Here is a 26,216-nt window from a genome sequence, read left to right as displayed (position 1 = left end):
TGGAATATCGAGGTCTATTTTTTCCTGCTACAAATATTCTTTTATCTACAAACTTGGCGAGAAGCTAAAATAATTAAATTTCCTGTTGCATTCTAATATTTCAAGAAAAATAGAGTAATTTGTAACGTTGCTAATATTAATTTGTGAGATTACATTCCTATTAATTAAATGCGCTAGAATGAAGTAACTGAGATTTGTCTAACGGAACACTTATTTTTAATAAATTATAGATATTTATATTTAATAATGTTTTTTTAAGATTTGGCTAGAGAAAAATGCTGAGCGAAGAAATGAAAATATTAATTATTTCATTTTTTCGAGTGGAAATCGAACCCACAACCTGTCGCGTCCTTGTAAAAATACATAAAAGAGAAGATAGGGGTGACAGAGTGACTTGCTAATAAACTCTCCGTATTTTCACATTGAAATAAACATATAGAAAAAATTGGCCAACTTAACTAACAATATTTTGGTTTCAATATTTTTCGTACCAAAAATCATTACGTAGAATGATCCAAGTGGTTAATAATTCTTAGGAGCAATAAATTATTTAATAAAACTCGTTCAAATTATTTAACATTCTATGCTCTGCAATATGAACGATAATTAAATATGTAATGTTACGGAAATACGGTTTTTTGCAGACCGTATTATATGTTGCCAGTGTTTTTTGTTTATTTTATGTTATAATTTGCGGGATAAATACATACAATCGAATATGTACTTAGTAAACTTCAGTAAGCTGAAGTGGCAATGGGCTGGGCATATCTGTCGTATCGACGGCCGCTGGGGCAGACGTGTCAAAGAGTGGAGACCCCGTACAAATCAACCGGTGGGACGACCCCTATCAGATGGGCCGACGACATAAAGAGATTGGCCGGAAGCGAATGGGTCCGAAAAGCTGAGGATCGAGTGTGGTGGCGTGAATTGGGGAAGGCCTACGTCCAGCAGTGGACAAAAGATGGCTGTTGATGATGATGATGATGAAACTACAGTATAAAATATAAACATAAGGGTATAACAGAACTAATATTATATTGAGTAATGGAACTGTATCTAGATAAATAAAAAAATATTTGAATATGCCTAAATCGTGATGATATCCAGAGAGTGGATATGAGATGGTAGGTAAAATATTCCCAGGGGTGCCTCATAAACACTCATCAACCATCACCCAACCAGTGAGAAAGGAATATCAAGAGAAAAAAACAAACGTTACAATTCATTAAGGGTATTCCTAATGAGCTAACGAGCTAAGCTTTGGTTATGAAAATTCAGATTTAGATTAGCAGCTAAATAATTGTATAATTCAAGCGAGCGGGTCGCTTTTGTATAATATATTCGAATATCAAAGGAATACTTATTTTTTTCTCAGAAGGTTGTTTTACATGTCGCTATTTAAATAAAAAATAATAATAAAAAGAACGGGAAGTAAACGTAAGAAATTCTTATAATATTTGTATTCTCAGCCTAAGTTTTAGTCAAGGGTATTAGATTATTAGAATTTTTTAATTTATTCTGCATTTATATTGCTAACTTCCTAGATTAATAACTTAATATAATATTCGAATTCGTAGACTTGCATAGCCATAAAAATGCCAGCTCGTATATAAAAATAACAATTACCAATAAAAAAGTCAATAATCACAAAAAGAAATGAAACGTATGCATAATAAGTTTTTTTATATGTTTTTTAATAAAATCATATAAAACTAATTTTGAGAAGATAATTTTAGAGCACATATATCACAAAATACTCTCTCTCTCGTCTCTACTTACTCAACTAAATACAAACATTAATAAAACATACAATGACGTAGTAGAATAGCGTCAATAGCCTAGATTATATGGCAATGGCTTCGATCCACACTCGCGGGAAAATTATAAAATAATTATATTCTTATCAAAAACGTGAGGGTAATGTATGAAATATTTTTTATTTTATACTTAGCCTAGGCTCTATAAAATAACAAATGCACAGCCAGTAATATATGTATATATAAGGAAGCGCAGCGGCACAAGGGTGTCACTGTAACGCGACGGTTGTGGGTTCGATCCCCACTCGAGGAAGTGAAATATTGATCTACGTTTATATTTCCATTTCTTCGTTCTAGTGTCGAGGCAAAGCGTGGCGTTGAGTTCCGCCACTCAACACGCAATGTCTCCAGAATTAGGCAGAAAGAGAGTAAGAGAGTTTTAACACTAGGTTCCCGCTGCCTACTCTGCTGTGTGCGGGATATAAGCGTGCGTGAAGCTGATTTTATTTTGAGGAAAGGACGGAAATTTGCATTTCTTTACTTACAAAATACGTACTAACTGCAGCTACAGTTTTAGCGGGTTTTAAGTCCAGGTTAGATTGGGTAAGGCATTTTTAAATTTAAAAGTTTATAACCTAACCTAATTTGCATTTAAAAACCGTTAAATCTGAGAAGAATAGCTCGAAGAGCTCGAATATAAGATAATAGACCAAAATCTGTTTATTTCGCAATTTGCACTAGTGCAACTGTAAATACAACAGGTTGTAACTCAGTAAATGAAATATTTGATATTCAAGGTGTGGCGTTAAGTTCCGCCATTCAACACTTACAACACAAATTTAAAGATAATATCAATAAATATATAAATATTTAATAAATTAAAATTCCATCGTAAAAATATATTTTAAATATAATATTTCAAATATGAGTCCCGACGAGTCTAGGGTCTACCACTCAACGCCATACAAAAGTTAGTAACTATTGAGCTAGCGGTGAGGCTGCACGTCTTTCGTGTAAAAATTCGCTCTTTCGCATCCGTATAAGTGCCAAAAAAAGTGTTATGCATATTAAAAATTTAGAAATAAAATAGAATTTGTGCTTTTTGTGTGTGTTTGTGTGAAAAGATTGTGTATTTTTCCATATAATAATCCTTGGATTCTGATGGTGTTGATCGTTATTTATATATGAGGTTTGAAAAAATCAGCTGTTTAAACGAATGGCTGCCGTGTTGATTATAATGTAAATTTTCATGTATTCAAATCTATTTCTGGATATCGGTAAATTATCATATGTATATTGGAAGTTAAATATTTTACTTTGTTTCGACATTTACTGTTGCTATAGCAAATAGCGTAGTTACAGTGTGTTATTAATAATATTTTTTATATAATTTTGATTCAACAAAATAATAGTATATTAGTTATTATAATTTTTGTTCTTTATACATTTGATTAAACAATTAGGTAGGTACTTATAAAAACGAGTGCAAATTGAAACAAACATAATTTTATTGATGAAACTATAAATAACGCGGCGTTCAGTTCCGCCACCTAACACACAATAACTTCAGAATTCAGCGGAAAGTGGGGAGCGTAGCGTCTTAACACTAAACTTCCCCAGCCTACCCTGCTACACGCAGAATGCGTGAATGCGTGAAGCTGAAAGAAATTAACAAAAAAAAGCCATATTACACTTGTTTTGTCAAATTTCCAGTATTCAGATTACAACATTAATCAATATCGTCTCTATAGCTTTTTAACGTTTTTATGACAGATTCCATTAACCAAACGCCTCTTAATATCCCATATCAATTATATTATCGAAAATGTCGATTGGTAATTGAATTACTTTTGCTTATACTTGTATTCTCGTATATATACTTTTAGTTGTCATTCATTTTATATTGAAAACTTAATACTGTAGGCCGTCGTGGTACAGTGGTAAAGCGTTTGATTTTAAATGTGACGGTTACAGGTTCGATTCCCATTCGGGAAATTGAATTTACTTTATATTTTCGTTCTGGTAAACGAAGATTTCATGAATGAAGCAAATAGTGGCTTTAAGGTCCACTAAACGACACTATAAATTTGAAAAATTGGGTGGAAAGTGGGGAAAGGATAAATTAAAAAACAAAATATTATTAATCTATTAATAAATATATTTAAAAAGACACTTTTTTGGATATGAGAGGAATAAAATATATACTATAGCGGATGTATTTTCAACTTAGATACAAGAAAATGCAAAATAAAATTTCATATACCTACCAAACGTTAATTTTCAAAATGTTTTGTAGATATAAAATAAAAGAGTCGACTCTATGATAATTTTCTTTTTTTTATATTAAATATATTTTATTTTTATATTTATATACGAGTATATTATACATACATATGTTTAATACATACATATATCAAATTAATTCATTTAAAATTCTAATCTTATCTACATACTTATAATGTATGCGAGTGTAGACAAGAACATTTTTATTACCGGTAGAGTATTCGAGGAAATCTTGCTGGTTTTTGTAACACAACTCGAATCGCAAGTAAAAACTAAATATAAATAATATTTTATTAACATATATCTAATTATGCTAGATACATTCAAAATATGGTAATTGTGACGCAGTTAAGTAAAGTTAAGTAATGGTGAACTGATTTTTAGGGTTCCGTATCATAAAAAAAATATTTCATCTCCTCGAATGGGAATCGAACCTGCAATCTGTCGTGTTTACCGTAACACGCTTGTTTTCCACGAATGGCCCGAATGGAATTAATGATTAATAATTTTAATCTTATTTATATGCTAATTTCGATAACGAGGCTTAGAACTTAGGTAGCACTTAACGGAACTTAAGTTATTATGGGGCATTTAACCTCTTAAAGCATTAAGAGAATTTGCTTATTCCAATATCAAAAGGTAAAATTTAAAATTTGGTTTGCAAAATTGACCGCAATATATTTAATAAGTTATTTTTATAAAATAATTTCTTATTAAGTTTGTTCTTTGTATTTTTTATATCATTAGCTAGGTTGCCGAACGTTTAAAATTAGATTTTATATAAAATCGATATTTTAATTTATGTACCATAGTTTCGTTTCATCAAAACGTAGGAAATAAAAATGTATATTTTTCTTTAATAAAAAATATAAAAATATTTTGTGTCTTAATAGGAAACAGAGTACCTTAACACTAAGTTACTAGGATTCCTTGCATACATTGAAGCTAAAAGCTAAAAATATTAAAACTTACATACTTCTTATCATATACCAATAGGCTTATCAATTGTAATCTACATATGAATTTGCTAGTTTCCGGTAAATTTTAAAGAGGTTAGTTTATTTAAAAAAAAAAACCCTCCCTATCCACTATACACAAACAGAAGGTAATGTAAAGAAAACATCAAATAAATATACCATAACTAACACTGGTTTGTTCCAAAAATAAACGTTTGTAGTTTATTCAAAAGGCCAAGTTAAATTGTGGAACTAATTATTTCATTGTCTTCTAACGTAGAGTCGGTTGTGACAAACACTTTTCAGAAACATGAATGTCTTTTTTGTACTAGTATTGTTTTTCCTGGCTTTTCCGGGATATGAATAAAATTTATTAAAATAAAACAGAATTTATTCACCAAAAGGAACCTAGTGTTCCTCGCTTCCGACGAATTTTTAATAGGAAATACTAAAAGTTCATAAAAATATTTATCTGTTTATATTAGGGTAAGCAGAGAGTTTTCTCTGCGTATTAAATTGCGGAATCCAATACTGAACTTTGTTATTTTTGTAGAATTAAAAAAAAATCAAAGTAGCTCTATAAGAAAGCCGTCCAAAAGGTGTGTTTGTAACGCACCTTTTGGTAGTAAGTTCGATCCTCACTCGAGGAAGTGATATATTTATTTACGTTTATATTCTCTGGTGTAGAGGCAAAGCGCGGCGTTGAGTTCTGCCGCTCAACACGAAATGCCTCCAGAATTCGGCAGAAAGTGGGGAAAGGAGTGTCTTAACACTATCCCCTCTTCCTACCCTGCTGTGTGCGGGGGAGAAAACTAATGTAAATTTTTTTTAATATTTGCGCTTGAAAATAAACTAACTCGAAAGTGCGAATGTTATGTGCGAAAAAGTGTTAAAAAGATAAAAAAAAAAACCAATAAATTGCTCTAAATAAGTATATAATCGAACCCATAATTATCGTGTTCATTGATACTTGTCACAACTGTGCCACGATAACCCATAAATTGTTATCTCCAAAATACATATGAAAGCTATTAAGTTATAACTTAAGTTTATCTCACCTTATCTTTTATTCAATTTAGTATGCAGATAAATATATTACTTACTTAGACGTTTACTTTACATATAAATTGTTTCCATTTACTTTTTTATAATATATACGTGGTATTGAAAGTGTTCGGCTTTGTGTGCGGTCGTTGCGGCTTCGAATTTCGCTGAGAAAATGACTAGGAATAGCTTTGATTTGTACGTGGTTTTAGATCTAGGAATATTTAAAACTATAGAACTATATAATAGTTCATTTCTATAATATACTTTGAAAGAGGCACTAGGAAAATAATTGTGAATTGGGCCTAAAGAGGCCTCTTAAATCTACACAGGGGTCGGAGGTCCAAGACATACAGTAAATCCGTGGAATACTGAGAAAAAAATTAAATGCTTATCATGTTTTTCAATATTTTTTTATTTTGGATACTGATATAACGAGTTTAAGAATTATATTTTTTTAGTAAACTCGTTGTAAATTTTCTTTAGGATACAAAAAAATCTTTCTAAGCTCGTTGCTGTCTTTGATGTAAATCGTTTGGAAGTAAAGAAGGAAGGCGGTATTGCTGGTGACATTTTTTTTACTATATTAGGAATTAGTTATAAAAAAATTTATTGCAAAAAATAAAATATAATAACTTACATTATTTCAAGCGAAATAAATCTTTGGTTATGAGTTTAGTCACGGGTCGTCGATTTTACTGGATTTACTTCGGTTACATTGCATATTTGTTGGTCGACAATTTAGTTTCTCTCTTTGTATAAGGAATTTTTCGTCTGTTACCATCATTGAAATAGATGCTTTTATAGATATCTAATATTATTACTAGTAATAGTTTTTTTTTCACTTTATTTAGTGAATTTGTAGGTTTATCAATGAAAATTGATATACGTAAGTAAGGATTTATAAATGACTTCAGTGGCGTAACTCAACGCCGCATTTTTATTTCTTTTTTCATTAGTCACACGCTTGTGACTCTGCGCGCCTTAAATGGGCAACTAGTAAAAATATAGGGCGTAATTGTTAATTAATACATTTTAAAATACTGGCAATGTTTAAGATAACGGTATCAGTTGTAAGTTTAATTAATAAAATTGAAAGTTGTATAATATATCAAGTAAATCGTTTACGTATTTGGAGTAAATTAAAAGAAAATAAAAAAGTAACACTCAGTTACCAGTCACCAGTCGTAGCGCAAGGGCTGAAGCATCTGACTTTATATACGACAGGTTGTGAGTTCGATTTCCACTCGAGGAAATTAAATATTTATTATATTTTCAATCCCTTGCAATTCCTCTAAAATTCGGCGCAGAATGGGGAGTGGAGTGTTTTAACACTAGATCCCTCTGCCAAAAAAAGTAACACTAAAAATAAGACATTTAAATGTGTAGTAAAACAACTAAGGAAGCTCAATTTTTACTCGCTTCGCTTCATTTTGCTCGTGCATTTTGGTATACCAACAAATGAAATAATATCTTCAAAGTAGGTAATGTAATAACCCTACAGCCCTCACGACAAGATTTTTCTTACATAATATTATATTTTATAATTATAAATTTATTTACAGTTGTAAAACATATATGTACTGTGAAAATAATATAAATATATATAAATTTAATATATAAAGTGCTAGGAACACGTATTAAAAGAGATATATAGGATACAGTCATATCTCGACTGAACGACTCGTTGAACGCGACGTTCTTACAAGGAAAATGTAATATGTGTTCATGTTTAACTTTAAATTTAATAATTTTATATTGAATTTTTATTTCATTTAGTATTACAAATATTACAAGAATTTTATACTTTAAAGAGGCTTAAATTTATATTTTCATTTCGTGAAAAATGGGGAACGGAGTGTCTTTGCACCAGGTTCCCTCTGCCTATCCTGTTGTGTGCGGGATAGAGCGTGAAGCTGTACATATATATATATATATATATATATATTTTAATAAATATTGCTGAGTCCATATCCTGAGTCTATTTTGGAGATTCTACAAAAAAATATAATTAGTCAAAAAAATCAATAAGTTTATTATAGATCATATTTTTTATATCTTCACCTTATAGAATACTTATTAAAAAGAGCAGAAAGTGTTATAAGAGATTATAATGTAATTTTCTTGGAAATTTAGAAAATTTGCATTTTTCTGTCTTTTGTTATCTTGGTATGTTGATTGTTATACTTTTAAACGTTTTTTTTCTGTAAACGAACACTATTTATCACTATTAATTTTACCAAAATAGGTACTCTAAAACCTCTAAAAAATTACTGTGCCATAGTGACAATATTATTATTCCACACTAAAATTCTATCTAAGTAAATAATAATTTACAAAATCTCTCCATAAAAGGATAATTTCAACAAAGTCCTTACTTATTTGAGTATGAAACGGTACAAAGCAAATAACAAACGTCATTAAGAGTTGTTTGACTTATTATTTACTCTGGAGGCAGATCTCGTTTCGAAATGACAACTTTCATAGTAAAGTTTATTATATTAAATAACGAAAATTTGAGAAAGAATTGCGCGTAATAAGAGTTATTTATATTATAATATTTTTTGCAAGTACCACCTGAATTCCAGATATTTCTTCTTCAACGACGGAGCTTAACGCTGCACTAAATCTTATTTATTTCTCCAAGTGATTACAGTCATATAGATGATGTAACACTGCTTCTCGATTATTTCTCTTTTTATTATTAATTTAAAATTCTAAATTGAGTTAATTTCTTTTCTATATAAACCTCTTCTGTTATAACCGAAAATAGGAAGAATGAAAAAAGGTGAATTTTACAGTTCCAAGCAAAAGAAATGGCTTCCTAAAGGCAAAATGGAATCTAAAAAATTTTTCAATGTTGATAAGAGTAGGTAGTGCAAAGGCAACCGTACCAATTTAAAAAAAACTGGCAACCATATCAATTCGTATATAAATTTTGATTATTGTATTCAGGCAAGTATTAGTATTTTACCATATTTATAAAAGAAATATACCAAAGGCAATTTATTAATATAAAGAAAAAAAAATGTTAATATAATATCGCCTATTACAGCAACGTCTCAAGAGATGCTTGAGATGGATATTCGATCTGGATAAATCTTGCCGTTGAGAAAATTATTATGAAATTCCAAATATAGGTTATATTAGCTCCAATCCACATGTTATATGAATAAACATAAAGTTAACAACACACTAGGTTCCCTCTGGTTACATGAGAAATAAAAAAAATACATTTAATCAGCTGTAGACTGTACCTATCCTGCATATAGAAGGGTAGGCAGAGGGAACCTAGCTAAGACACTCCGTTCCTCACTTTCTACTGAATTTTTGCGAGTTGAGTGGCGAAACTCAACACCGGACTTTTACCTTGATGCCAGAGCAAAAAAAATGAAAATATTCATAAATAACAATTCATTCCCTCAAATGGGGATCGAGCCCACACTTGTGTCCTTGCTCCACGATGGCCTCTAATAATAAAATAATTAATTAGACAAATATTAAACATTAACTGGCAACACTACATGATTTTCATACTAATTCATAGATTGTATTGATTGATATATTATAGTCATCGATAATAATCTTTTGTTCTCATATAATAATGTCGCATTAGATGACCTAATAATGCGGTAGTAATAGTTACTTAGTAGTCGTGGTTAAGAATTTATTATTCTAGTTAGTTAGGACGTCGTGGAAATGCGTCGGAAGTGGGTTCGATTCCCACTCGAGGAAATTTTAGATATTTTTATTTCCTGGCTCTAAAGTGGGGAACGGAAATGTCTTAAATGAAGAATGTTATTTTTTGTTATTTGAACCTTGCGGGATTTCAACCTGCGTCTCTCGTCGTCTAAGAAAGTTACTAGTTAAGTAAGTCGTTCTTATTATGTTATAGGATAACTAATGATATATAAATAGAGCTAAAAAATAAAATTACGTAAGTTATATCCTTTTTTTATATATAAATAAATAAATATCCAAAATCATAGATAACCCGGAAGTTCATTGAGATACTGAAGTACTTTCCTGTTCATTTGGGCGGAAGTTCTCTTCAGAATTCAATATTGCCTTCATCAAATACTACAACTTGTTTCTAAATAACTGTCGATATGACATAAAAGCGGTAGTTTTCATCGCAGCCATGACATTCATTTCTTGGCAAGTACGCCAGAAACCATTATTTCTATCGTAAACACTAATACTACTTTTATTGTTCTTATTCAAAACATAATAGTTATTTATGGGGTTTGTTTTATGGGGCGTGTATCCCGTAGATTGAAATTTACAAACGAAATTGAACGATTTCGAAGTAATTTCAATTTTGATTTTGATTATGAATACTTAGACTAATGTACACTCTACTATTAATAATACTCTATTTTAATGTATATAAATAGATAATATAGAAAATTGTAGTATAAGTAGCGTAGGGGCACATAGTGTGACTGTAAATGCGACGGGTTATCGGTTCGATTTCCACCCTAAGAAAAGATAAATTTAATAATTTCGTTTCTTAGCTCTGGTGTTGAGGAAAATGGGTATGGTTCCACAATCCGGATTTAGGTTTCGGATAATAGTGAACGGGGTGTCTTAGCATTAGGTTCCCTCTGCTTACCTGTGAGATACAGCGTGACGCTAAAAAAAAATGAAATAATTGAGGAATTGCTTTTAATTGAGCCGAAATACATGGTAATGTCAAAAGAACAACAGATTTTACCAAATGATAGAAGTTTATATGACTTAGCTAACGAAATACCAATAATTAAGTTAAATGGCGGCCATAATTGTGGCGTTGGGCTACAAGCGTGCAATTGCAAGCGTGTACTGGGTTTGATTCCTATTTGAGAAAATTAATTAGTATTTTCATTTCCTTACTAAATCACAAAAAATTATAATTACCTTAGAATACATATAATTCTATTAAATACATATCCAAAAAGGACTACTTTTCTACGTCGTTCAATTATCCATATTGAAGCTATACGAGTATAGAGTTAACAAAGAAACTGAAGTAAAAGTAGGAATTAGTTTGGCTTCGGGCCTTATTGCATTCCTGTTCTATCCCATGTCAGGATGACTTTTCCTATTATTTGGGAATAAGGATTATTTTACAAAGCAAGATTTTGTTAGCTATTTTTTATTTATTTATTAATGGTAACAACTGACACAATGGGAACATGTGTCATGGAAAACATTTTTTATGGAAAACCACCTAATTGGCTTGAGTTTCCCATATAAGGAAAAAAGAACAATGTTGATGAAAAGGACTTGCAAAATTAAAAAATTAATTATCTTGTAAATTAAAAAGAATATAATTGTTCTTCGGGTATCTAATTTTAACTAACTTTTTTAACGGGTCACATTTCTTTGAATTTTTCTAATCACTATCAAGACTTAAGCCTCAAAGGCATTGATTTGTAAATAGATATTCATTGATCTTAGTAACATAGTTACTGTATTCAGCACGTAGCAGGGTAGGCAAAGGGAACCAAGTGGTAAGACACGTTCCCCATGCTCTGCCCTGCTTGCTCATGTCTCAAGACATTGTGTGTTGAGTGGCGTAGTTAAACGCCGTGATATGTAAAAAATATTTGAGTTCCAATCCGACCGCGGTACCGCCAGGACGTCTCAATGTCCGCTTGGCATCGCTTTCGCAAAAACCAACACCAAAAAAACCAAAAAAACCCAAAAACCAATCCACGCACGCGCGCACTATCGACCTACTATACGGCCACCCTGCATCACCAAGAAGACGAAGAGGACCAATCGGCGTCGTTTTGTTCGGCGAGCGGCGATCTCCGTTGTTTTGTGTAGTGCAGTGTAGTGTGTTAGTGTCCATAGGATTTCACCTGGATTCCATACCCACGTGAGTACTTTACACAGTGTTAGCTTAAGCTAGGTACTCACCCCGGCCCCACCAGGCCGAGACATTAGGTCAAAGTAGGCACACACCCCTCGCCACGGCGGGGGGTCAATTGTCCCCAAAATGATCCGAGTAGATGCGGTTAACCTGCTAAACTACGTCGCGCAACATTTCCCCGACGCCTTAGAAGGCCTAAAAACGTACGTAGACAATGAAGCGATCGCTCAGTCGCCCGAGCTAATTGAGCAAATGGAGGACGAACCTGAGGAGGCCGACGCCGGCTCGGATGAGGACGAGGCTTCCGCAAATGACGCGGAGTCCGAGTCTGAGTCTGAGGCCGCGGAGGCTTCCTCGTCGTCCTCATCATCCTCTGAGGCCTAAGCCGACGAGGAAGAAACTCCCGGTGTGGAGGATAATGACGGTTTCGAGACCGTCAAATCAAAATCGGCCAAACGGAAGGCCCGCAAATCGCTAGGCACTCCGCCATCAACCCCAGCCAAACGCGCCGCGCGCGCAGAAAAGACCCCCTCCCCGCGGTCCTCACCCCCGCGTAGGTTTAGGGACAACGCGCAGGTAGTTAAAAAGGGTGCGCAGGTAGACCCTACCGACAAGACAGACAATACAACAAAGACAAGCAATAATAATAGCTCGATCCCCGCGTCCAACTCTGGCGACGGTTCGGTACCGCTACCGGCCGGCGTCCGTAGGGACAGGTTACCTCCCCCGATAATAGTTCAGGAAAAGAAAGCGTGGGACAATTTACAACTATGGATGTTGTCCGCTAAAGTGCAGTTCAATTCTGCCAGATCCACAGCGCAGGGAGTTAGGATTCAGGTGTTAACACCTAAAGACCACAGGGTCCTTACGACCCACCTTAGGAATTCAAAGATAGGGTTCCATTCATACGCTCTGGAGGACGAGCGTCAATTACGTGTAGTCCTCAAGGGTATCCCATCCGAATTAGAGACCGAGTCAGTTTTCAGGGACTTAAAATCCCAAAATCTTCCAGTTAGAGCAGTCCACCGTATGTACAATCAGTACACTAAGAAAAGCTACGACATGGTCCTAGCTGTCCTAGACCGTAGCCCTGAGGGCAAACAAATTTTCAATATAAAATCCATCTGCTCACTCACGGGCATCACTATAGATAAGCCATGGTCTCGTGGCATTCCCGGGCAGTGTCACCGCTGCCAGCTCTATGGGCATTCCGCCAAAAACTGTCACGCAAAACCCAGGTGCGTGAAGTGTTTAGAAAGTCACGCTACTGCTGACTGTCCGCGCAAGGTCCCAGACCCGGCCGTACCTCCCAGCTGTGTCTTGTGTGAGACCCAAGGGCACCCCGCAAATTACCGCGGATGCCCTAAGGCCCCACGCAGGTCCAGCGGAAAGGGCGGCAGGACGCATAAGGCTTCGATGCCTTCCCGTCCAGCGCAAAACCCGTCCGGCCCTCAGCCAAAACTCCAACCAGCCCCTCTTCCTTCCACTAACGCGTGGAAAAAACCTCTACCAGAGACCCAAGCCGCTAAGGCCTCCAATCCCAAACCCAAGCCCTCCAGGGCCACTTCCTCCGCCCGCCAGCCCCGTGGGGAGGTAAACCTAGAACAGGATAGTATCGAAGACGCGATCGACATTGCGACCAGCTTTTTAGATATACTAGATAAAGACGAATTATTGGCCTTCGCGAAAGGCTTAGTAGACTCAAACGGCGATCCTAAAAGTCGACTTCAAGTACTTAAGCTCAACAGAAAGCTTGTAGCCAAATTACTACTTGTCAATGCTCAAACTTCCAATGGCGGTCAATAATAATTTTAGAATCAACCCGCCCGATTTAAGACTCGCGCGAGTCAAGCCGCGTTCTCTCAACATAGGTTATTTTAACGCTAACGGTCTCAGTACGCAAATGGGGCTAGTCCGCGATTTTGTTACAAACCGACAACTCGACTTATTTCTAGTTCAGGAAACGTTCCTTAGAAATTGCAATAGGGATCCCAAGATAGCCAATTACCGCACTATTCGTAACGACAGAGACGGCGCCAAAGGCGGCACCGTCATCTTTTACAGAAAGACGCTTCACGTCATACCGCTCGATCCGCCGCCGACGCTCACTAACATCGAAGTTTCGGTCTGTAAGGTTCACATGACTGGACATCCACCCACTATTATAGCTTCCGCCTATCTCTCTCCATCAAAGAGTTTACTTAGAAGCGACCTACAGACACTACTAGACATGGGGGACTCGGTTATCATAGCCGGGGACCTTAACTGTAAAAGTACCAGGTGGAATTGCAACTCCACAAATAGAGGAGGAATCGAACTCGAAAATATCTATGACCTGACCACCTCTCGCTTTGAGATAATAGCCCCCCTCACTCCCACTAGATTTGGGCCCCGGGGCCGACCTTCAATTCTCGATATAGCCATCCTGCAGGGCGTCTCTCTCAGGCTGCGCTCTATCGAGGTAATACCAGAGTTAGACTCAGACCACAGACCTGTAATAGTTAAATTAGGACCCGATTGTCCTCCAGTTCTTCCTAAAACCACCATCACCGACTGGTCTAAGTTCGCGGAGCGCCTAGGCAATCCCGACACGGAACCGACAGACGACATACCTGACAGATTCGACTCGGTGGAAGTAGTCGAGGCGGAAATTAACCAACTTACTGACAGACTGGGTAGCACTCTCGACGAGTGTTCTAGGGAAATTCCAAGTAATCCAGAAGGACATTTTAAGATCCCGCGAGATCTCAGAAAGCTTATGAGACGTAAAAACATCGCCAATAGGGCACACGATTCATTTCCGTCGCCGGCTAACCGCGCTAAACTCTGGAGGCTCCAAAGACAGGTTCGAGCCCGGTTCGAGGACCTCAGAGACGAATCTTGGGATCATAGGTTATCAGAGCTTACGCCATCGCACGTAGCGTTCTGGCAATTAACTAAATCATTCAAAAACGACACCGTAGTCGAATTACCGCCGTTAATCCGTCCGGACGGAACACTAGCCTCAGACGATCTCGAAAAGGCCGAATGCCTAGCGGATAACTTAGAAAGTCAATGCTCCCCCTCGGAACAACCGTGTGATCCAATTCACGTCGCCGCGGTGGACACACAGGTCGAAACGTGGGCACCGTTGCCACCAGCGGGCGAACCTATAAGATCGACCTCTGTCGAAGAGGTACAAGACATTATAAAGCGCCTTAAGCCAAAGAAAGCCCCAGGATCCTATCGCATCTCGAATAAGATCCTTTAAATTCTTCCCATTCACATTCTAACGCTTCTCGTTGCCATTTTCAACACGCTCTTAAAAGAGTGCTCATTCCCAGACCAATGGAAAGAGGCAATAGTCATAGGTATTCACAAGCCTAAGAAACCTCGCACATCCCCGTCCAGTTATCGCCCCATAAGCCTTCTCAGTTCAATGGGCAAAATATACGAACGTATCCTCCTCACTCGTCTCCAAGCCGCAGTCGTGGCCAATGACATAATCCCCCCCGAACAATTCGGCTTTAGAGCCAAACACTCCAGCATACACCAGGTACACCGCCTCACGGAATTCCTGTTATCCCGAGCCAAATTAATGCCATCAGCGGCAATCTTCTTAGACATTGCAAAAGCGTTTGATAAAGTCTGGCACAATGGCTTGATTTACAAGTTACAAAAGACTAACGTACCTGACAGACTCGTGCACATCATTCGAGACTACTTATCAAACCGCTCATTTAGATATAGGGTAGAAGGCACCCTTTCCTCCAGTAGGCCAGTTAGAGCTGGAGTCCCTCAGGGCTCCATACTATCCCCGCTTCTGTACAATTTGTACACTCACGACATCCCCAAAACCCCAGGTACAAACCTAGCCCTTTTCGCAGACGACACCGCCGTCTATACGTCCGGCCGTGTATCAGTCTGCATAGCTAAAAGACTCCAAAAGTCCATGGACCGCATAGGCCAGTGGCTATTTCAATGGCGCATAGAGGTCAATCCCGATAAAAGTAACATCATGTACTTCCCCCTCCGTAGGACAGACTACCTGCCCCATGTCCGCCTTTTAGGCAAAATAATTCCCGAGGCCAAACAGGCCAAATACTTAGGTGTCATTCTCGACAGTCAACTGTCCTTTAAAGCCCACATTACTTATGTTCGCCGCAAAGCGGCCTACGTCCTAAGTTGTTTGTATCCACTCATTTGTGCTAAAAGCAAACTCTCACTTAGAAATAAAATCCGACTCTATAAAGCATGCGTCCGACCCATTTTCGCCTACGCCTGTGTTGTGTTCGCACAGACAGACCTTAGCCGATTACAAGTAATCCAAAACCGTTTCTTGCGTAATACTACCGGTGCCCCGTGGTACATGCGTAATACCGATCTCCATAGAGACGTCAAATTAGACTCAGTAAAAGAGCACTGTCGCAAGCTCTCTAGTAGTTATTTCACTAAAGCCGAATCGCATCCGAATCCGCTGGTGGTAAACTCGTGTAATTACGCCAAACGTCGCCCGTGGGATCGCCGTCGACCCCGGGATATCTTAACCGATGATGCTGACCCCATCACTAAAGCGAACGACCCTAAATTTGTAGGTAGGGCCACACACAATCGCACACATACACGCTACGCACACCGTCCCCGCCGGTGGAGACGAGGTCCCAGCTTTACTGTGGCCCAATCGCGCCTCGGCGCGAGAGGAGCCCGCACTCACTAATCCAATAGGGCATCAAGAGCCCTCCCCAGTAGGCTTTGGTCGAACCGATCGAAGCAAAGCCCCCCACTACGAACGGTGTTCGTAAGTCGCGGTCCGAGTCTCAAAGGAGACGCCCTTGCGCCACTGTGTTCTCTTTTGTTGGTACCTTCCACGGTAGCCATGCCAAGGTCAGAGCTCGTCTAGCTCGGCCTCCCCAAGTCCGGTGACGCTGTAGAGGCCGATATGGCCAACAGCATACTGCTCAATCGAAAAACGAAAAACGGAAAAATATTTAACGTTTTAATTAAAAACCTATCTTTATATCCAACTTTACATGACATGCAAGGTATCATTCTTATTTACAAGCCGAAAAATGCCTGAAAAATTCCACGTTGTGATATTTGCGGTTCATACAATTTACGATCGCCATATAACAATATAAAAGCCTGAAAAAACTGTTTACGTTCATCGTTAAATATATATTGTTGCGGCATATAAAAGGGGCCGTTGCCCTAAAATTGTAAGGTTCTTTTAAATATTACTATATAGTGTCGTATATTTAAAATGTTAGTTTTGGTGGAATTTCTACTTTGGTGGATTACATACTTTATATTATAATATTTATTAAAATAATTACTTAAAATATGTGTATTAAAATAAATTTTAATGTGTATTTAAAAACATATTTTTCGTAATCTTCTTCTTTCGTATCAATGCTTGGAAAATTCAGAATTCATTCAGATTCTTCTTTGCCTAAAGACAGAGAGAATTACACAATAATGATCAAAAATGTAAATGAGTCCGTCGAGGTGCAAGACTCCTAGGCGTGTGATTATAAACGATACGGTTATAGATTCGATCCTCACTCAAAGAAATAAAATATTTAATATTTTCATTTCCTTGCTCTGGTAACAAGGCAAAGACTGAATGTTGAGTTTCGCCGTTCAACACGCCTGCATAAATCGCCAGTGAGTGGAGAACGGTGTATCTGGGAAGTATCGGAGTATCTTTTAATTACGTGTGTGGGATACAGTGTTACGCTAAAGAAACGCTATGGAGAGAAATATGCATATATAATTAATAATATTTTAAATCTAGTTCCAAAAATAAAAAAAGTACATTCTTTTACCATGTAAAATGTAAACACGTTTTCTTAAAAAGTAATGAAAAAACTGAAGTCCTAATACAAATGCAAGATCACGTAACGCGAGGGTGTAAAATCGTTCATGTTCTATACACACATACTTATTCTGTCACATGGAGTTTTGGATAACAATTTTATTCTACCCTTTGTGTACATCGTTTTAGAGTACCACGCCAGGCCCCCCCCCCCCCCCCCCCCTTTTCTATGTTAAATGGCCGTAAATATTATCATCTAGTATCATCGATAATGTAGGTATATAAGAACTTCAATTCCCCCTCTCTCTATTTTCACTCACTCTTTTCTCATACATATCTTTTGTTCATTCATCTTTCTTTTAATCTTCTTTTACTCTTTTACAATACTCACTTTTCCACTGTTCCCGTATGACAGCGTCGACACCAGTAAAACCCAGAAGTAAAAGTCAAACTTTCACGACATTGTGGCGGAACTTAACGCCGTGCTTAGTCATATAAATATAAACATCACATATACATATATTTATCTTTTGAAACTTCAACCCACTTCAACGTTATCTCTAAGACACGTGCCAACTTCACCATGACAACCTTAATCAATTGTTAATTGGCACAAATTATAGTAATTAAATGTGTTATTTACAGTTTTATTGCATTAATTATAATATTTATCTGTGACAGATCGTTAAGTTCTATAAATAGCTTGATATCCACGGTATGTCCGCTATGTGATTTAGAATGCATAATTGTATTTAATAATTTACTTTGCCTTAAGCGAAGTCATAGTAGAATAATATTAATAGTAATAAATAAAGTATAATAATAATAGAAACGCGACTGGTTATGGGTTCGTTATATTTCTATTTCTTCGCTCTGGTGTCGAGGGAAAGGGCGGCGTTGTGTTCCACCATTCAACACGTAATGCCTCTAGAATTCGGCGGCAAGTGTGTAAAGGAGTGTTCTAATATTAGTTCTCCGCACACATCAGGGTAGGCAGAGGGAACCTCGTATTAAGAAATTCCGTTCCTAACTTTCTGCCAAATTCTGTAGGCATTGCGTGTTGAGTGGTGGTACTTAACGCCGTGATTTGCCTCGGCATGTTGTCTACTGTGATAAATTAAAACTGCATCATTATTAATATGTAGACAGCGTATATTTTAAGTAAAATGATCGATGTTTATGTAAAAGTATTTTGGCTTACAACTCATCTTAGTTCTTTATTTATAACCTCTAGACGTGCCAACTTAGTCCATAACAATCTGTAATAGCCATATTGAGAAAAGAATTATAGTTTTCGCTATTAACTTTCTCTATTATTCGTTTTTTTTATCTTATTTTCGTCAAAATTATCGTCAAAAAAACCATACAATGGCTAAAATTTATTAATTTTAAATTCAGTTCCCTATTCGACACTTATAAGGAGCACGTATGAAACAATTAAGCAATATAACCTCCCCAGTGTTGGTATTTCTTCATCTGGAACTGATATTTCCCCATATTTTTTCCCATTGTATATCACATAAAGAAGGGTAAACAGAGTGAACCTGGGTACAACCTGGGAACAACATCCGTTCCCCACTTTTCGTGTAATTCTGGAGACATTGCATCTTGAATGGCAGAATTCAATGCCATGTTTTGCGTCATAACTAAAGCGATGAAACTTATATAATTTACTGCCTCGAGTGAGAATCGAACCCATAACCTGTCGCGTTTTTTATAGTCGCACGCTTGTGCCCCTGCGCCATGACTGGCCCCAATGATGTATAATACAGATATATTTTTGCCTGCACTATAATTTATGTTAATATTTTTCAACTATAAACATTTAGAGTATAAATAGATTGATATACAATAATTATTTACTGATTGAAACCGAAACTATAAATTTTCGTTTGATTGACGGTGATTAATTGAAGAATATTGATTGATATTTTAAAATATTGTTGTTATTTTCGTCTCTGTGTAAAGCTTAATATAAGTTCAGTTCAGTTCAGTTCAGTTCAGTTCTTAATTAATGGAGCTTCGAGCGTGCCAGTTGAGCACCAATCACTTCGCCAATCTCACGTTATATAGAGAACTCATGACGGAGATTGTACGGTAAAAAAGAGAGTAATAACTTTACTTTCTTTGAATTCTTACATATATGATATAAAAAATCTTAGTCTTTAATTAATAATTGGAAGGTGTAGATATTAAGTATATTCATATTATAATGAAGATTCAATCTGTAAGAATTTTTTAACTATTTTGTTATATTCTTACATCTTCCATACTAAACAGTATACACTGTATACAAATATAACTGGACACTCTATTCTTTATTCATAGTTGAGAATGTAACAGTTTCTAAATTCTATATTTGGAAATCGAACCCATATCCACAGTGTATATAGTAAGACCTTACCGAACTGCGAATGAAAGGCAGAATTGATCGTTGCGTATTATCTTGTTATCAGAATGGAAAAATGAAAATAATTAATTTCTCTGAGTGAGAATCGAATCCACAACCGATATACATCATTTTGTCATACATTAGTACCAATATTATATAAAGCAAATATTAATTTAGTTTTCAATTTAAAGTTAATGAGATGCATTAAGGTGCATCTTGCAAGACTTGGATGTAAATTATGAGCCAACTCTATTATAGATGTGCATAACGTATAACGTTAGAGAACTTTCCATTCATCTTATTAGTAGGTACTTAACACACAAATAATCACTCTGTCTCCCGCAAACAGCAGGGTAGGCAGAGGAAATCTAGTGTCAAGACACTTCGTATCCCATTTTCCATATAGTTCTGCATAGCGTGTTGAATAGAGGAGCTCAACACCGCGTTTTGCCGCAATACGAGAGCTAAGAAAATAGAAATGATAATTATTTAATTTCCTGAGAATCGGACCCATGTGAGAAGCCTGGCCTGGCCTATGAGAATATATTAACCTAATATACACAAAAAAAAAAACAAATTTTAATGTTTTTAGGTCACTCAGTCACACTTAGAGTTGACAATTAGTCTTTAACTAACTTTAAACTTAAACTTTAAAATCAGTTAAGCTTAATTGACATCTTTGAGTGTGGTTATAACGCCCGTTAACGTTAAAATCACGTAGTAACGACTGATTTTAATACTCGGGGTCCCTCGTAAAGCTTAATGTCCAATAAATAATTTGAGCTTTTCTTTCTACGCTTTTAAGAGGTCGTCTGTACCCAACGATACATTATGATAAAACTTTTGGATTCAATGATTTGTGAAATGATGAAGAATATATCTAGGACGTTTTTTACGTTAATAATTATTTATTAGGCAGTCGTGGCAAAGAGAAACGAGCGTGCGACTGTAGAGACGACGGTTATGGGTTCGATTCCGAGTCGGGGGTATAAATTATTTAGATATTTATTAGATGAAGCCTCATAAATTAGACGAAAAGTGGGATATTGAAATGTCTAAGTAGAAACGAAGTCTTTATAAACTAGATTCTCAGATTCAAAGTGAATCTGGCTATGCTTTATTTTTTGTAGTAAAAACAAGTCACAAATTAAATCACTAAATTTGGAGAATGGAGAATATTAATAATACATTAGATATTTTATTATTTTCTAGACTTTAGGCCACTTTTATAGAAGTAAAGAAATCGGTAGGCTTATAAATATAATATTATACAATTTAGTATTTACATGTATTTTATAATACGTGTTACTCATTGTGTCACCAGATGACAAGGGTAAAGTATTCTCTTAAGAGATTGTGATTTGAAAAATGAGTTTCAGGATTTATATAGATAAATATATAAAAAAAGGAACCAAATGTTAAACATAAACAATTCATTATACTACTTCCTCGAGAAATTATTTTTGTAAAACTAAATAACTATAGGTTATACGCTGGTTTATATAACATACATACGAAAATAGAATGTTTTCAATCATAAAAAAGCTCGTTGAAGAATTTGCAGGTCACAGATTCTATACTTGTGGATCTGATTTATGTTAGACAATGAGAAGGAAAAGAAAGCGGAGAATAATTTTCTTAATAATTAATTTAGATTTAGTATAAAATATTGTGTAAACCAGGATTAAATTAAATATATCTATATAAATAATAAACAGACATGCCTAACAGATAAAAATTATAAACATTATAAAACAATAAGTAAGAATGGCAGGATGAGACCTCGGTTGACCTTCGAAAACAAAGAATCGATGGTAGTAGGAGGTCACGTAACAATATGAGGATCCACAGAGGGAATATATGATATATAGGTTGATGACAGAGGACGAGGTGCGTAGTGTTCGGCACTCCGTTCTCTCTAGCTAAAAAGTAAACCGCTTGAGGCGAAAAAAAAAATTTTTGCTTTAACAGTAATTTAATCCACTTTTTAAAAAAACAACAAGTTTGATCCATAACATCCCACGTTCAGATTTCAGTGGCACGTGAAAATTGATTTCGTTAAACGTAAAAAGGTAAAAGCTTTTATCATATAAAACTTTGTCCTTTGGGACGTACGAATATGCCTGGATTTTCCAAACATTGTTTTCGAATGTCAAGAATCGTTAAAACATTGATAAGATTAACCGACGTCGAACAACGACTGACTTACTACAATTGGCTTGGCTGGTAAAGGATGTTTTAAGTTTTAATATATTTTTTTCACGCTTTATCCCGCACATAGCAGGGTAGGCAGGGGAACCTGGTAGTGAACACTCATTTCCCATTAAGACACTTCCGTTCCCTAATTACTACCTTAATTTTGGGGGCGTAAAATACTAAAATAAAAATTATACGACGATGTGTTTCAAAAAGATTTTTATCATAAGCTACAATAAGCGAGACGAACTGGAGTTAACGAGCGAAGCGACTTGATTCCTATCTATCTTATTCATATAAGCAGAATTTGTACACAAAAATCAACTTATGAAACGGTATGTTCTATTTTTAGTATCAAAATTTAAAATGTACTAAAAGTTTATTTCATAATTTTATATAGGTAATTAATTATAATTAGCAACAACTCGATTGCGGTTGTTAAACGTCAATCATTTTCTGTCAATGATTCATATATCATTTTTTTGTTGCAATTTTGTGGTTTTAACCAACAAGTTGCCCCTGTAAAGTCAAATTCCAAGCTGAATTAATTAAATGCTAAATAAAAGAGATTTTGAGGGCAGTCGTGATGCAAGGGCACAAAGTGGGGCTGCTAAAGCGACAAATTATGGATTCGATTCCCAGTCGAGGAAATGAAATGTTTTATATTTTCATTTTTTCACTCTGGTGTCGAGGCAAAGTGCGGCATTGAGTTACGCCACTCAACATGCAATGTCAACAAGAAATGGGGGACGGAGTGTAAGACACCCCGTCCACCCTGCACCCTGCACTGGGACACACGAGGTTCCCTCTGCCTACCCTGCTATTTGCGGGATTTCCAATTTAAACAACTCTCTACAACGAAATCCATGCTATCCTCCAAATTTCATTCTCAGAAATAATATTGTACATGTCAGTTACCTGAAATAACTAAGCGGCTTAACGAGGCACTGCTTTAACGATACGAAACGTTGAGACAGCTGAAATTTAATGTAGAAATCTACTTGAACAGTATTTGTCGTTCAATTTCTATGTTATAATATAATTAAATTAAATATTATTATTGTTAATTGTATATGAATTTCAACTAAATAATTATAAATAATAGTTTAAAAAAACATGCTTTTAAAAATTAACTTAAAAACCGATAGGCACAGGCCCGTCTGTCAAGCAGGAAGGCAAATAAATGATAAGCCAAATACGTAGTTTGACAAACACTTTACCTAGATCCAGTTAAAATTTGAAAAAATCGTATCGTAGTTAAAGAAGGTTATTTTCTTAATGACGTTTTAAATTTAAGGTTTGGGCCTAAAATCTATTCTCGTTTAAAATAAATATTAAGTACCGGAGGCTGGGTGTAAACTGACCTGCCAAAAACACAATAACAAATTAAATCACCTTCACACTCTATCTCGCACACAGCAGGGTAGGCAGAGAGAAACCTAGTGTTAAGAAACTCCGTTATCCACTTTCCGCCGAATTCTGAAGGCATTGCTTGTTGGCGAAACTCAACGCCAAGCTTTGCCTCGACACCAGAGCTACGAGTGGGTTCCTCGAGTGAGGATAGAACCTACAATCAATTGCGTTTACAGTCACATTTCTTGACCCTGCAGAGCCTGCAACGTGACTGGCCTCAAAACGATGAAGTTCTCTCAAATGAATTAAATTTGTAACTATTATTTGCTGTTCTCTTCATAACCCCACGGTGCCAGGAGAACACCTTTCTTCTTTCCTTCGAACATCTTTCCTTCTAACAGGATTTTGACAAAACCTACCCATATCCATTAGAATGAGCTATTTATTCGATAAATCAGGAAAACGACACCGAATAAAATTTACGGCTGAAACGAAATAAACCTATAAACATTGTAATCTATGTTTGATAGATGTGTAAAATATATTGTTCGCTTTTACTACCTCAAGTCGTCTTCGTTCTGAATTAATGTTTTTGGTTTTGTGATTTTAAGTGGCGGAACTAAACGCTGCAAAGACGTTGCAGCGTTTAGTTCCGCCACTTACCATATTACTTACGTACACATTTTATGTATAGTTTTGGATCGCTACAATACATAAGAGATTGACGAAAAAATCGTAGTGATATAACTTTCGCTTGTAAAGTCACTAAGTAAATGTGCGCCAAAATTTTATTTAAAGGAAATAATTATAATGATTGATATTGAACGAGTTTTTTTTTTCGAAAAAAAAAAAACAGCTGGTCTTAATTTTTGACATATTTACATTTTTTCAGTGTTAAAGTTGACATTTAAAAGTAGCATAGTTACTTTTTGTAGCTCGTGAGATGTTGGTGGATCTTAAGCCTCCAGAATACGGTAGAAAGTGAGAAATGAGGGTGTCTTCACGGGAACGGAGTGACCCAGCCCTAGGTTTACAGGTTTCATTTGCCTAACTTTCTATGTATATACAGCATGATGCTAAAAATACAATTAGTTTGTTCACAAGAGACTGTTAATAAAGATTTAATCAATTAACGTTACTTTTCGCATTTCGAAGAAAAAACAATTTAGAGCCTTTCTTAATCGAATTGGTGATCTTTTAGTGTAAAAAATAAAAATATGAAATATTTTATTGATTCAAATTGCCAATAACTGTCCGCGCTCGTCAATTTTTACTACTGACATACTTATTATGCAGGTAATTATATATTTATAGAAATTACAAAATCGATTTTTCATTGAAAGTTATATATAAAAACCTTGATTCTTAAAATTTAATTTCGCACATAAAATGTTGAAATTGATTTCGGAAATTTGGAATAATTTAAATATTATGTTGTTAGTGTTGTGAAGTGAAGTGTTGAGACCAGTGGTGGTGCGGCGGCACAAGCGTGTTACTGTAAATGCGGCAGGTTGTGGGTTCGATTCCCACTCGAGAAAATGAAAAATGTAATATTTTCACTTCTTCACTTTGGTGTCGAGGCGTGGCGCTTAGTTCTCTTACTCAACACACAATGCCTGAATTCGATAGAAAGTAAGAAGCGTAGTGTCTTAACACTAGGCTCTCTCTGCCTCCATGCTATGTTATATGCAGGATACAGCGTGAAGCTGAAAAAAAACTAGTGAAATGTTGATGACCTTTCGTGCCGAAACATACAAGGGTACCTACACTGACCATGTTTATTACTGAAAAACACTCCTATAACGAAAAAGTATATTGTTTTAACTTAAAACTTCATAGCATTTGTAGTTTTTTGTGGTCAGGCCATCGTGGACCTTCGCATCAGCACATTCCCTGTTCGTAAGCGTGATGGTAGTAGGTTCGATTCTCACTTGAGGGAATGAATTATTCGTCGCTCTGGTAACAAAACGATGGATGGCATTGAGTTCTCGTGCTGGAAACTGGAGAACAGAGTATCTTAGCACTAATTTCTCTCTGCCTACACCGCTGGATTATGCGGGAAAAACCGTAAAGCTAAGCTTATCTAGCCTAGTATGCACAGAAGCCAAGTTCTAACCAGATCGTTGAAAGATGTTATATAATATTTGGCAGTATAAAATTATATATAAAGCTTATAAAAAAAAGCTTAAGCTTAAAGCTTTATAGCTTTCTGAGATTTAAGATAATTAACTAATCTAGATGCAAATAATGAACAAGCGTGCCGGTTATCAGTAATCGTTCTCGTTTTATCACTTACTTTAATAATTAAATAAAAAATAATCGAGATATTTCTTATTCCATACGAAGGTAGCAGATACAAATCTTTTCGGAATACGGCTTATAATTAAAACAGTAGCGCGACTTTAACATATATTGGGAGATTTCATTATAAATTATAATATGATTATTTAGGAAATTTTATTTTTTGTAGCTTAACGCAGTATCCTACACATAGCAATGGGAACCTAGAAACCTAATGTTAAGACACTCCGTCCTCATTAAGAGGTCTTTTGAATTCTGGAGGCTCCGCTCTTTGCCTCGT

At 35.7% G+C, this 26,216-nt stretch overlaps 1 protein-coding gene across 1 annotated transcript in view; it reads left to right on the top strand.

The window, feature by feature from the left end:
* Positions 1-2,752: 2,752 nt before the first annotated feature.
* LOC146526443 (atrial natriuretic peptide receptor 1-like) overlaps positions 2,753-26,216 on the top strand; it is an 84,498-nt gene continuing 61,034 nt past the window's right edge. The window contains exon 1 of the mRNA XM_085207125.1: positions 2,753-2,946. The gene's annotated coding sequence lies outside the window, so the exon portion shown is untranslated. The remainder of the gene's footprint in view (positions 2,947-26,216) is intronic.

This window comes from Heliconius melpomene, unplaced genomic scaffold (genome assembly GCF_056956725.1).
Source record: "Heliconius melpomene rosina isolate 202511_hmr_F unplaced genomic scaffold, ASM5695672v1 ptg000035l, whole genome shotgun sequence".
NCBI classification, from domain to species: domain Eukaryota; kingdom Metazoa; phylum Arthropoda; class Insecta; order Lepidoptera; family Nymphalidae; genus Heliconius; species Heliconius melpomene.
Note: the sequence above shows the minus strand (reverse complement) of the source record. Positions and strands in the feature narration are given on the sequence as shown.